Here is a 15562-nt window from a genome sequence, read left to right as displayed (position 1 = left end):
TTCTGCTAGACTACCAAGATAAGGACAATGCTGAGAGTCTACATAATTTCTTTGCATTATCCACCACAGAAGATGCTAGGGAGATCCATACTTTTTGTTTTCACGTAATAAGGATGAAGTACTGTCAGGGATCGAGTTGTCCAAAGAAAAGGTGCTGAAACAAACTGATAACTAAAAAGAGCAACAAGACACCAGAGCGAGATGGTCTACGTCCATGAGCTCTGAAGGAGCTTAAAAATGAAGTGGCTGAGCTGCTAACAAAAATAAACAACCTCACTAACATCAGCTACTTTACAAGAGGGATGGAAGGTAGCAGGGATTGTACCTGTTTTTTTTTTTAAAGAAGATGGCAGGTGTGATCTGAGAATCACAGACCAGTAAACCATGCTTCAGTACCAAGTAATTTGGTTGGCAATATATCTCCAGATTCAATGAACTTGGTGTACCTGCTGCTGCAAATATACAGCCCTTCTCAATCTCTGAATCTTCAGAAACACTTCTGTTCCTCTTCCATAACAAACTGAAATGAGATCCAATTGATTCCTTCCTTTGAAAGACATGCACAAGGCATGATGTTTTCGCACATCATAGGATATCCTGGTACCTACTATGTAACAACACTGGCCTTTATCATCATTTGAAAATGGACAGTGATAATATTCTCAGTAGAATAAAGAAAGCCACCATCAGCAAACTACTGTCATTTGATTTTCTTAGACATCTTGGGAAGTTACTGGGGATGCTTTGGGCTGTGTTCTTTTGCAAAAGCCAAAAAGGTAAGAGCTAGATTTCCATAACAGCAGGGTTGGGTGATGTTCTTATTGTCATATCTCCAGCAAATTGTGCTGTGTTTTCTGAAGTAACTCAAAAAATGGAGGTATATTCTGAAGCACAAGCGAAATGCTAAAACGTATAGGATCAGATGGAATGTGATGTTGGAACCACAGGTCACTCTTTTCAGAGTAGCAGCCGTGTTAGTCTGTATTCGCAAAAAGAAAAGGAGTACTTGTGGCACCTTAGAGACTAACAAATTTATTTGAGCATAAGCTTTCGTGAGCTACAGCTCACTTCATCTGATGCATTTATTTTTGTGCAACAACACACTGGCCAGAGTGTGTCTTTGTCATCTCAACCCATACTACCTCTGTTGTAGATGAACCATATAACAAGGCTTGTGAGGATATACCCTGTCGCTCAATAGTAGAAGCCCATGTGCTCTGACTCAGAGGTCAGAAGTTCAGAACCCACTTGTGGAACCCATCTAGAGGTATTGTTAGAAGTGGTGATTCAAACTGCTGTGAACCTCTGATGTTTAGGACAAGCTTCCCTAGCTAGAGGGTATATGTAACTCAATGGCCAAGTGAGTCTTTGCCCTGCCTCGCTCCCCTCTTTCCCCCACAATAGCTGGACCATATAAAGAAGTTTATAAATCTGATACTGCCTTCAAGTTAACATAGCTAGTCTTTTAGCTCAAGCTTTGTAGACTCATGCTTTTGGATCTGGAGGTCCCAGTTTCAGTCCCTACAGCCCAATAGTCTAGGGGGTCATTACACCTGTTTTTGTATACAATAGTTATGAATCTAGTTGTACTGGAGTTATCTAACGCACATGGCCAACGCTCCAGTAACTACAGCCAACAGAAAGATGAAGTAATCACTCCATAACACACTCCCTAGCTTGTTTTATTGAGATTATGAAATGGTATGTCTACTTAAAAATAAAGAAAATAGCTGGAACCGAAGGTCATAGACACAAGAATGACATCACTGGTAACCTTGCGCTCCTCTCTGTACGTGCATCAGAGGGAAACTAAACTCCTCCATTTTCCATCTTATCTGCCTCTTCAAAAGAGATACATCATCGTTTATGCCCTGGCTGCATGTACACGACTTTATAAGAACCAGAAATCAAGGGAATGCATGTTTTTAGGCTGACGAGGTTTTTTATAAGATTTCTTTTCCAATTAAATATTTTTATTGTACAAAGGAAAACAAAGAGCACTATAGAGTTTACAGTGAAGTAAGAAAAAAGACAACCAAGTTCATCAGACTTTACAAATGTTTGACATTTGTACATTCCTTTTGCATTGTAAGAGCACGTGGAGAAAAAGAGCCAGAGAAACATCAGACAAGCCATAGGAAAAAAGAGAAAGATGATACTGTAGACAAAGCAGGTCAGAAATAAGAAATACCATGAAGAACAAGAAAGTTGTCCACATGCAATGATGACATCGGTCTAGAACTGTTTTCAGCACTGTTACACCAGATCCACAGATAAAGAGTCTGATATGTATTGCCACTCCACAGTTTGGGCAACCAGCCAACTCTAAAAATAAAGACATCAAGCCAGCTCCTCAGCCGGTGTAAATCAGCAGCGCTCCATTGACACTAATTACAGGCAGAGGATCTGGCCCCAACTATCGTCAAAATTGAAGAGCTCTTCCCTTCTTTTGCTCTTCCCAGAGCTCCCATGTCACTCACATCCAGTTCTGCATGCTGGGAGATGTAGGTGATTTCTGGTGCTGTACGATTCGATGTTTCACTGCCAACAAGGCCCATCAGAACCAATATTCCCATGAATCATTAAAAGTAAGCTTTTGGTTGGTGGACACCGATTTAAACAATTTGGTAGGATCAAAAGAAGTCGCTGATACTAAGTGCACTTTTTTTTTTTTTTAAACAGGTTCATTAGATATGACAGAGAGCTAAGGAATCCTCCAGATTTCCAATACCCAGATGTTTATTTAATGCCTACTTGGAATGTAAAGGTCCAAGTCATGCAAAAAATAATCTCCTGGTGAATTAGTTAAAGAGGAGATCCCAATTAATGCTTTTTCTGTATCATGCTCAATTTTGTTCCACTGTCCCTGGGATCCTTGAATCCTGCCTCAATTTATTTTGAAGGGTTCTCCATACTTTTTCCAGTGGAAGGTCAATAGGCATATATTGATGCAGTGGATCTGGTGTGCTGGCCATTTTTTTAAAATTTTTAATAAGTTAAAGTTAGTTGATTCCAGAGGTGGTACTGCACGGGGGCCAAACTGATTGGCTAATAAATGTCTGGCACTGCCAATTTTTATAGTTAATTTATAGGTGCAGCCAAAACTGCAGCCAAATTATTGCTGCAATGACTTAAAAGTATCCCCATGTAGATTGGATGCGACAAGGCTAACATCACCCTTTTCCATCAATTGCTTCTGCACCTTTGCTTTGCCTGAATTTAATGCGGCTGGATTACCCCACAGTACTGAATGGTTATATAGCAATGGCTTAGCATTTTTCTTTTGTTGCTAGAATAGGCTCGAGCAGGAAGACATGGGTAGGTGGTATAGGAGTTCATGTTCTAATGCTGGTGAATTATGTGCTATATCTAGGTATCTTGAGGAGGCTTCTCTCAAGAGGAAGGCACTGTAATATATTCTAATAATGGGAAACCAGAATCCCTCCTTTCTTGCAAAAAGATGTAGTGGGATTTTTTTTCTATTGCTACTGAAACCTTTCCCATCCCCTGCTCCCTTTTTTTAAAAAAAAATGGGGCCAGATTCTCAGCTAGTGTAAATCAACAAATTTCCATTGACGACAAAGGAATGACACCAATTTACACAGCTGAGAAACTCGCCCATAGGTTTCACTTTGTTTTTCTAAAGGAACAGGATATGTTGGTCACCAGCATATTAAATTTAAAGAGTTTGTGGCACTAACCAAGCTAATAACGGTTCCAGTGGCACCCAACCTCATTCAGCGTACAACAGACAAGATACACACATTCACTATATGGCTTAGTAACTTAAGTATCTTCAGCACAGCATACCTTCACTCCTAATGTAAATTACTGGGGTCACTACAGGAGTAACTGGATGGAATTCTACAGCCTGTGTTATACTGGGGATCAGACAAGATGATCTTATGGCTCCTTCTAAACTTAAAAATCTGTGAACCTACAAATGTTGGCAAAAAGTGCTAAAGTATCATGGCAAATTAAGTATCAGATGCAGGACTAGAGTCCAGTTCTATTAACTCTGTAGCCAATCTGTAACCCATGATGATCAAACTTTTGAGCCTCATTGTTCCTTAGTTACCACCACTTACATAATGCATTCCCATGCGCTGCCCTCAAAGCACTTTACAGCGGTGGTTACACATTATTATCCCCTTTTTACACATGGCCTAACTAAATAGAGGAATTTGAACCAACAGGTACAAAAGGTGCTGTGGCCTAATGACTAGGACACGGGTCTTCCACCTCCTCAGAGATTAAGGTTTTGTGCCTAGCTGCGCTCCAGGCCTTCTAAAGTAACTGTTAGTACATCCAACTGTTTCACTGAACTGGGTCTAGTTTTCAAAGCATGGCAATTTCTATGCTATTTTTACAATTCTGGCTAGTGAAAACTCCCTCTTGCGTGAGCCAGTGTCCAAATGTGCCTAATGTTGCAAACTGTGTGGTGTAATATGATTTTGTTGGCAGTTAGAGGGACATAAAATGTTAGACACTTGCAAAAGTTTTAAAAAGGAACAACTGAATAAATCTTTTAATCTCTCGTAGTACGTACTTCATTGCATCAGCATTTTTCAGGGAATGTTCTAATTGTCAGTTGAGAATCAGCTCCAAGAATTTTGAAAGCATAAGAATTTACAAGTCAATCAAAATCATGAGGATCATGGTTGCAACTTTAGAGCAAGGCTATGATTTTTCCATAATAAAACAACACCTACTTGACCCGGGACTAGAACCTTGGCTCTTGTTGCTTCACAAACACGGGTCCCTCCCTACTACCTGAGAAAGATTAAAAGGGAGATCGCTCTCTAGCAATGGGAGCTGTCAGCTCCCAGCTAGAGAAATATCCTCACACATACATGTACTGCCCTACCCGGCTCCCACTGAAGTTATCAGCAAATAAAAGAAAAAGCCTTCCCACTGACATCAATGAGAATAGGATCAGGCCCAGAACTACTATTTATTGTAGTTCGGTGGAAGCTGGACTGGACCCCAACATGACCCACAACAAAAATTGTTAATAATTTGCTTAGTTACATCATATTTTCTTCAACTACAGCCAGCACACAAGTAATAAAGGAGATTTAACTACGTGAAAAGTTTGAAGGGCTAATAATCATTTGGGTTTTTGAGCTAGAGGAAAACAAACATGAAGCAAATGTCAAATTTTCAAATCACAGTCATTTTTAATGACCTGTGACTTAAAACACATTGACACATTTTCTTCAGACTTTGCAGAAGCATGGTCACTTGCCTTCAGTGTAAATCTAACAAATGCCCAACCAAACCAAATTTTTCCAAGCCCAGGTTAGTGGGAACTTCAATATGGAAGAAATTTTCAATGTGAGCTATAGAAAAGCTACTGCTTCTCCATAACACGCTCACTGCTTCAGACAACTCAGCTATAAAAGACGAGAGGCAGGGGTTATCATGCTTTAAAAACAATCATCACCTGCTCTCCTGAAGCCATACCAACTTTGTGCCAAGCGCCTGTTAGCCCTTACAAGCTAAGCAACAGATCAAATCTGGTTGACTGGGTTTTTGGAGAAAGCTGAGGGAATGCTTCCTATGGCGACGAAAGGGAGAAAAAAAGAGTTGCTGTAAAAGGCTGCCTTGCTCTCCTCCTGTCGAACTGATCACTTTCATGCTCCTGGGATTTTCTTATATTATTAAGGGTGTGTCAGGGCATGTAGATTATTGGATAGGCATCTTTTTTAGTTATTATTTAAATCAAAATAAATAATAAAACAAACAAACACCATCTGTACCCGAATGGGAGGCCACTAGAGAAGTGGTGTTGGTGATTCAATAGCTGATGCTATTTTCTGTGAGTCAGTGATGAGCAAAGGCCTCTGGAATGTGGGTTAGAAATCACAGAGGTTAGATGCCATATTGAGGTCCTCCTGATTACAAGCTACAACTGCTTGCTGTGTGGGCTAGCAATTCCTTAAGATGCCTCATCCTTGCCAAGAGCAAGGCTCCCTGACGTGACATGTTTGTTCTCTCTGTTAGGGCCAGGTTGCAACTGTAAACACAGCCCTGAGCAAACCACACAGACCTAGGAGTATCCCCAGGAGGCACTGTGCGTCAAACACCGCTCTGTGAGTCACAATTCTCTCCCTGCTTCCCCTTACTCATGGGGTGGGATATGTTAGTTCACTCCTGTGCACCCACCCCTTTGCCATCAGCTATTCTTCCTGGCTAGGGGCCCCTGCTCTCCCTCACTATGGCCAGAGTTGCAATCTGAGCAGCAGAGCAAGGAAGTTTTACTTGTTTTTAACCCCCTGTGCAGCCAAGTAAGGGCTATGACAACATAGCCTGCAGTTATTTGAAAGGTGCCTATTATTCTGGGGTCTAACTGCAGCTACAACAACAAATCAATGCCATTCATGGAAGACACCTTTAAAAAATCACTTTTCCTCCTTAAAATCAAATGAACCATCATTCACCTACCAATGAAATGCTAGGAAATGACATAAAGATTTTCCTGATGAGACTGTGAGATTCTCACTGCTCTTGCCTCTAGGCCAGGGGCCACGTTAAGCATCTGAATTATTACAAGCTATAAACCTGTTTGCTGGAAGCGTTTTGCAGTTCTCAGAAAGACAATGTGATTTGAAAAATTGGAAAGAGATTGACCTGGATCTAATGGCCCAGTGGTCCCTGTTCAGCCTGGGGTCTGAGAAAGGCAGAGGCAGCCTTCCAACAAGGCTAAGCAGAAAGCCAAGATACACACTGAGACTTGGGACCTGTTTTAATTACGCTTTTATTTCTGTTCTTTCATTGCACAGGAACATGTAACAAGCTGAACTGTGCATTGTCCCTGTAAACATTTACTTTCTTTCAGCCTTGCACAATAACTGTGTCTCTTCCTGCCGGATAATTCTTGGAACGTCAGACTAGCCAGAGCAGATCAGCCCAGTTTGGACAGTGACTAGAACCAGCTGTTTCAGAGGAACATACAAGAAACCCCACAGTGAAAAATTACATGGCCTTCTGGGAATTTTCTTCCTATCCCCATGCAGTTAATGTTTGATTTATGCCCTGAAGCATGGCACTTAGTTTCCCTTACTTTTTTTTTTAATCCCTGCTAGTGTAACTGTGGATGTTTTTATTCATATGCACATTTTGGCCTGAACAGTCGCTCGTAACAGTGAGTTCCACAGGTAAATTATGTATCCTGTGGCTATATTATGTAGAGTATGCAGTTTGATGGCAGAGAGGTGACTGCCTGGGATTGCTGCTTCTTGAGGACTAATGCCAGTGTTACAAATATAGAAATAGAGATTTGATTCATCCTCTACTCTTGCATATTATCTCTGCAGTTCCACAACACAGATGCACTCTTGCCATCTGCTTCCACAGTCTGGGCACACAGGGTGCCTACAGGTAGTCAGACTGTTTCCCTTGTTTATATCTTTTGAAAATCAATGTCTATAAACTAAGGGAAAGTGGGGGAGCATGCAAAATCACTGGTGTATTATTTTTTCCAGGCCTGATACTTGGACGAGAATTTGTCCCACGAGCCACAATTTGACCAACAAGCCCAGATACACAAAAGCCTGATCTGAGGCTTTAACGAAGAGTTTGCTGGCCAGGTCGACTTTGCCTGCCCCCTCTCTGAAAAAAACCACCCGTCTGCCTCGCACACAAAACTAAAAGAACCTTTGCTCCTTGCCTTAGTTGCAAGTAGCATCTACAGAACTGAAACCAATCAAAGCCAGCTGTGTAAAAAACAAAACAAAACAAAAAAAACCAACTTGATTATTATGACTAGGAAAAGCACTATTAAAAAAAACAAAGAAAAGGGAAAATGATCCCATATGGGAGGTGAATGAAATACAAATGTAAAACAGGCCATTTCCCTGTGTTGTATGGCTGCTGCTTTGGGGTGCACTCATGTGTGGGAATGCAGTGCCTGCCTTCTGAGATCCTTCGGAAGATTCCCCTCTGCTTTATTGTAGGGGGTTTAAGATTACCTTCAAACATCCTGACTTCCAACAAGTGGTGTCCAAAATAAATGGGAGGGCTGGTGATTAGATACACACACAGCCCACAGACACAAGATCATGTCTGGTCTTCCAGATAAAATCACTCAGCCATCCACAGAATTTGGGGCTGTTCTCTCCCCCCACATTAAAAAATTCTGTGACCCTTCTACCCATTATCTCCTCGGCTGTATCCCCACTGCTCTTCTCCAAGTGAGCTAGCAGACTCTCTCCCTCTCTCTTTCATTCCTTTGTTAGGTCACAGGCTCCCCTGCCTGCTGCCCCTTTCCTCCTTCCATTCTCCTCCCTGGACCACAAGCTCTGCCCCCCCCACTTTCCCCTCTGACAGATCAGCCTACCTACTGCTCTCTGGCAGTCTCAGGCTGGCCCGCTCCTCACTCCCTCTGCCTCAGCTTCCCCAGCTTGGGCCTCTGCTGCTGCTCCTGAGTTTGGGGCGTGGCTCTGCACTGAGGCTGCTGCTCAAACTCTTTGGGGCAAATTTTCTTCAACCACAAGGAGGCCTGAGAAGGCAGCCAGTGAGCAGGCTCTGGTCTCAGCCTTGCTCTATACTTTCAATAGAGAAACAAGCTCTCTTAGAGCAAACAGCCTCGGCCTCCCCAGACAGCACCCTTTGGTGCCACTGTACTAACAGGACTGGAAACCCTTCCCTTCTCCCCACCTCCACCCTGCTGCTTTCTCCATTGTGCTGCGGGAAAGATGGAAGAAAAGAAAGGAAACTGCTGCCACAAAGGATTTTGCTGTTGGTGGTTGATTGTTCAAGAAGAGAAAGGAGATGGGGAATTAACCAGAGAGGAGAAGCAACATAACCCATCGTTACCAGCTGCCACCACTTCGGACAGCTTTACCGACCCACAGAAAAGCTCTTCTCAAGAGCAGTCTGATCAAAAGGAGGCCCACTGCTACTAACACTCATGATACTATTGAGAATCTGATGATATCTGGTGTTTTTCCTCAAAGCCTCAGCTCATCAGTATCTCAGCCTACCTTTTTTTTTTTTTTTTTTTAAAGTAAGTTTCTTGGTCTTCTGGTTGCAGAGAAAAGTTTGAAAATGTGAACCCTAAAAGCTCAAACACCAGAAGGCGAATTAAAAAGAACCCACGTTTTATTTATTTATTTATTTATTAAATCTCATCTTTAAGCCCAGCTCATGATTTCTGGGACCTGGCTCGTGATTTTTTGATTGCAGTAGTGATTTGGGGTGAAGCGGCCGCAAACATTCAAAGGCACTGTTCTGTTAAAATTCCAAATGTGGCTTCAATTGTGGGCAGGTCTACACTACAGCTGGCATCAATGCTATGAGAGCGATCCACCGGCGGTCGATTTAGCAGATCTAGTGAAGACCTATCAAATCGACTGCAGATCGCTCTCCAGTCGACCCTTGTACTCTACCCCCGACGAGAAGAGTAAGGTAAGTCGACAGGAGATTTTCTCCCATTGACCCCCCACGGTGTAGACCCCGTGGTAACTCGACCTACGGTATGTCGACTCCAGCCACGTTATTCACGTAGCTGGAGTTGGGTAGTGTAGTTCGACTTACCGCGGTAGTGTAGACATAACCTTAGTTGCCATAAACCACCTTTGGATGACCTGGGCTGCTTTTCATCAGCCGTGGAAGGGCTGTCTTTGGTATAAGTGCTTGGATGGGTGAGGGAAATACATTAACCAATGTTCTAGCGTACCACTCTGTGTACAGAGAGAAATCACATCTCTTTGATAGCAGAACTGCTGGAGTCCGAGTCTAGTGCAAAACGCTTCATAACTTCCCTTGGCAAGCCAAGAAAAACAGAGCATCTATCTAAACAGAAAACAAATGACCGTAGGCGAGTGGGAGTATATGCCCCTTACTAGAATGGCATTAAGCAGTTGGAGTTAGTCAGTTAGCGCTGATTAACCTTGAATTACTTATGTACTAATGAGCTCTGTCTCAGGCATTTCCTGGCAGCTAATGAGCGGCTGGAGGAGTTGGGGACCTATTGCACTATCTTCGCCACAGGCCTGAAATCAAGACAAGGGCCCTTCACCCGGCTGGTCATTAACTGCCAAGAAATGCTCCATGTAGAGGTTGTTTATTGCTATTAAAAGCAGTAGAAAATACAAAGAAAAAATGATCAGCTATTTTACGGAGAAGTCCAGTGCTGACCTGCATGTTGCCATGGATAAGATGTTCAGGATATAGTACTGGTCTAAAAGAATGGTGAAGCAAGGACCAAGAACACAGGACTTAATCCTCAGTGCACCATTATTATGATTATTGTATTACAATAGTATATCAAAATCCCAACCTAGATGGTGGCCACAATGGGCTAGGCGCTGTACAAGAGGCTGTCCCTGCCCCCAAAATCTTACAATTTAAATAGGTCAAGCGGACAAAGTGTAGGTGCAAGGAAGGATTGCTATCCCCATGTACCAGATGGTGAACTGAGGCAAAGAAAGAGATTAAGTGACTTGCCCAAGGTCACACAGGAAGTCTGTGGCAGAGCTGGAAATTTAATTCAGTTCTCCTGAATCCTTTCTTTCAATGGAAGTTATGATGTTTACAACATACAACTTGGCAGAATGTAGAAGCTAGTATCCAATCTAGAAGGGTTTGAGAACAAATTATTAGAAATGATGTCATTATTACTAGAAAGATCACTCTTCTAATACCCTACTAGGAACATCAGAATTGCCTACTAGCTCAGACCAGGGGTCCATCTAAGCAGTATCCTGTCATTAAACAGTGGCCAGTACCAGCGGATTCAGAGGAAGGTGCAAGAAACCCTGCACTCAGCAGTGAGGGGATAACCTGCGCCCAGAGAAAGTTCCCTCCTAAACCCTGATAGCTAGAGGTTCGCTCATGACCTGACGCATGAAGATTTATATTGCTCCCAGAACTCCTGTTGTTTTAATATCTACCATTATCACTCTAATTATTCTTGTGATCCATACAACTGTCTCATCCTTTTTTGAACCATGCTAAGCACTTAGCCTCAAGACTTTCTTGTGGCAATGAGTTCCAAAGACTAGTTGTGCATCATGTGAAAGAGTATTAATTTCCTTTTAACAGTTTTGAATTTGCCATTTTTTAAATTGCATTGAATGGCCCTGGATACTTGTATTAGAAACAAGAACAGGAGTTCCCAACCTCCTCTTGTTCATCGCCTTTCTAAGGCAAACCATCCCAGTCTTCCGATGAGAAATGTTTTGTGTACATAATCATTCTCATTGCACGTCTCCGCACGCCCTCTAATTCTGCTATTTTCTTTTTGAGATGCACTGAGGATCCCAAGTGAGGGTGCACCCGACACGCATACTATAGCATTATAATATTTCTGTATTATTCTCCTTTTGGTTAAAATAAGGAATCTGGAGGCAAAGGAAGCTAACTCCCTCCTTAGTTCTAAGACTTTCCTGTATTCCACAGACCACTGAAGATAACTGTACCAAAGAATGTACCTGTGCCTAACTAATGGGAGCGAGGGGAGGGAGGGAAAGAGGGTCACTGATTGTGGCTGATCTGGCTGTCCATCCACTCTCCATCACCCCTAGCAGAAAGCTATAAAATCACAGAAAATGGAGAAACTGCACCTGGCAGGGCAGTTCATCACTTTGAAGCATATAACGGGGACCTATTACAGCTGAATTGCACAGTTGTTCCTATGCAGCCATTCTCCTTCACTGTCTGGCTACTTGTTAACCAATCCTTTGATGTCCAGCTTGCTGTGGTTAGCCACAGGCATTACGTGTATAGCCATGTTAGACCCAAAATAAAGCCAGCCAAATTGAAGAGTTCACCTTTTGGGATACCTCCATTTGTTAACCTAAAAAAATTATCCCTACCCCTAGCCTATTTTATCTGCTCCCCAAACCCACCTTCAGAATTCAGTTCTGGTCACCCCACCTCCAAAAAAACACACACAAAAAAACGAAAACAAAAAAACTCTATTAGAAATGGGAAAGGTACAGAGAAGGGCAACAAAAATGATTAAGGGTACAGAACAGCTTCCATTTGAGGAGAGATTAAAAACACTGGGACTGTTCCGCTTGGAAAACAGACGACTAAGTGGGGATATGATAGAGGTCTATCAAATCATGAATAGTGTGGAGGAAGAGTTATTTATCCCTTAGCATAACACAAGAACCGGGGGGGGGGGGGGCACCCAACAAAATGAATAGGCTGCAGGTTTAAAACAAAGAAAGGAAGTACTTCTTCACACAACACAGTCAACATGTGAAATTCATTGCCAGGGGATGTTGTGAAGGCCAAAACTATAACTGGGTTCAAAAAAGAATTAGATAAGTTCATGAAGGATGGGTCTATCAGTAGCTATTAGCTAAGATGGTCAGAGATGCAATCCCATGCTCTGGGTATCCCTAAGCCTCTGATTGCCAGATGCTGGGTCTGGAAACGGCACGGATCACTTGATAATTACTCTGTTCTGATCATTCCCTTTGAAGCATCTGTCATTGACCACTGTTGGAAGACAGGATATTGGGCTAGATGGACGATTGGTATGACCCAGTGTGGCCATTCTTATGTCCTTGTATTCTAATTCTCTGGGTGCCAGAAGAAAGGAAGACAAGTTGGGTGAGTTAATATCTTTTATTGGACTTCTGTTGGTCTGATAAAATATATTACCTCATCCATCTTGTCTCTCTAATATCCTGGGACCAACACAGCTACAACACCACTCACACAAGAAGAGACGAAAGGAAGGTCCAACAGGATGGTTTAACATAACCACCTGAGACTTCCAAGCTGACCAAAACTAATATTACTACTTTGCATCTCCACAGCGCCTTTTGTCAGATGATCTTAAACTGCTTTGCAAACATCCAGCCCTGTTGTGAGGTCTGTATGTAGTACTGACCTCAGATAGGGAAACTGAGCCATGAGAAGTTAAATGACTCACAAAAAGTCACAGAGGAAGGCAGTGGCAGACAGGAATACAGCCCCCTAGTCCCTTTCTTTAATCACTGGAACATGCTGAATTTAGCTTCTTTTTGTGAAGAGCTGATCAGTGAAGGGAAAGATGAATTCGCCTGTAGCTTCAGGGCCAGTGCTGGGTGGGGGGGGGTGGAGGGGATGTTACTAGCCTGCACACGGGGGGTTGAAAGCAAACCAGGAAGATCCCACAAGCAGGAAAAGACTGCAATCTGATGCAGCTGTTCTTTAACTCAGCTTCTAGTCTACACAATTCTTAAGCTTTTCACACCAGCTTTATAGGATATTGCATCCATGAGCAATGACAGTGGGCCCAGGCCAGTCCATGAAGTCAATGGCAGTTCTGTCTGCATAAACAGACCAGACTCAGGCTCAATATATATTTAGCAAACAAGCAAAAGAAAGAGCCCCCAGAATCTTTTAGCTCCGTTTCAAAGGAACTGGAAAGTTGCTAACTTCCTCTTCTCCTAGCCCCTTCCATAAAAGCTTCGCATGCAAAGCAGTGTCTCCTGAGTCCCTCATTCTCCCTAACAAAGTAAACAGACCTCCTGTGTAGCGACAAATGAACAACAAACAAACGGAGGGGGAAGAAAAAAGATCTCACTGCCAATTTGGGGGTTTTTCAGGCTGTTTTATTTTTCAATAAAAAAGAGCCATGCCCTGAGGGTGACCCTGCAAGGGGGGAGGGATAGCTCAGTGGTTTGAGCATTGGCCTGCTTAACCCAGGGTTGTGAGTTCAGTCCTTGAGGGGGCCATTTAGGGATCTGGGGCAAAAATTGGGAAATGGTCCTGCTTTGAGCAGGGGTTGGACTAGATGATCTCCTGAGGTCCCTTCCAACCCTGATATTCTATGATTCTATGAAAAGCTTTTTGGCAGCCTGAATATACTGCAATCACCCCCTCTGCAACCACCACATGGGTGCATGCATACACATGCTCTCCCCCCACTAAGTACAGGCACTATGTGTAAATACATATGTCTCCATCAACATGTTTATTTTGCTTTGTTTTCAGGGTTGTTTGCCCAATTTGGAGTGAGGGGGAATGTTGTTTCTCGCTGAATTTGTTGGTATTTATCTTTCAATCAACTGTTCCCTGTTGCAGGGATAAACAGGATGTTTAGAGTCACTGGGTATGATGACCAGTCTTCCGCAGCTGTTAGGACACGCCACTCACTGGGCTTGCCATGTGTACATGTGCCTGAGCATAGGCAGAAGCAGTCCCTCCCAACTTGTGGAGATCAACTATATGACCAAATAGGTCATTTATCCCAACTCTAACGTATAAGCACAGGATCACAGGTCTGAAATGCATCTGTCCCCCTCCTCGTCAGAATCCCTCAGCTGTAAAGTGGGAATAATACTTGCCTACTCTACACAGGTTACTTCTTGTCTGAATTTGTCGAGCTTCAACTTCCAGCCATTGGCTCTTACTATGTCTCTACTAGATGAAAGAACCCTCCGCTATCAGAAATCTTCTCCCCACATAGGTACATACAGACTGTGATCAAAACACCTCTTAACTTTCTCTTTGATGAATTAAATAGATTGAGCATCTTTTGATCTGGTCTACACTACAGAGTAAGGTTGACGCAAGGCAGCCGACATCGACCTAACTATGGATGTGTCTACGCTTAAATTTCCCTCCCGCCAACGTAACTGCCCCGCTACACCGACTTAATAACTCCACCTCTGCGAGCTGCATAGTCAAGATCGACGTAGTTTGGTCCACACAGTGTCAGTGTCAACTGTTACTGGCTTTCAGGAGCCGTCCCACAATGCCCCACACGGATAATACAATCAATGCAAGTGCTCCTGGTAAGGACACGCACCTCTGATACGAGAAGCAAAGGGTAGACATGCACAAGTGATGTAATTACTGTGGCGGCTGTACGCTGACATAAGTTAGGTCAACTTAATGTTGTAGTGTAGACGTGGCCTTAGTCTCTCACTGTAAGAAGGCAGGTTTTCCAGACTTTGGATCATTCATGTAATTCATTGACTTTCAGTGAGACTTAGTGCCTCAAAAATGGCTTTTGAAAATGCTGCCCTAAATAACTTGTGATTGTTTTGAACTCTTAGGATTTAAGAACAGCTAAAGGCAGAAAAGGAGGAGCAGTGATTGGTAACCAGAGTTGTGTTTTGTAATAAAAACAATTGCTTTTGGGCCAAGACCTAGTGCACCGAATTCTCAGGCAATGCATTGAATTATTATAGGATACCTTGTAAACTCTAGAAGATGGGTGTGTTCATAACAGTCTTCAGTGTAGCAGCACTCATTTTGATAAGCTATAATATACACAAGGAGCTGTATGCTGTCTAAATAGACATAAATCATTCTACAGGGAATGCCCCAGTTAGTCAGGGTGTCTCACTGTTTACTCTAAAACCCTTTGGATTTAAAGAAAATTTTTTTAATAAAATTATCCTTCCTCTTTACCAACCCTTGATAATGAATATCAGTGCTCAATTTTCTACACCTAAGCCTCTTTAAGATCAAGTCAAAAGTGAGTAAGACAGAACTACTCCACTTACTTAATTTCCAGTTGCTCAAGCACTGCCTATTTAGGGAAGTTTGATCCAGTTTGCTTGATCCAGATACATTCCACCACAAGTTTTTGGGTTCCATGTAGGAC

Source organism: Natator depressus, chromosome 6, assembly GCF_965152275.1.
Source record: "Natator depressus isolate rNatDep1 chromosome 6, rNatDep2.hap1, whole genome shotgun sequence".
NCBI lineage: Eukaryota > Metazoa > Chordata > Testudines > Cheloniidae > Natator > Natator depressus.
This window is presented reverse-complemented; position numbering follows the sequence as displayed.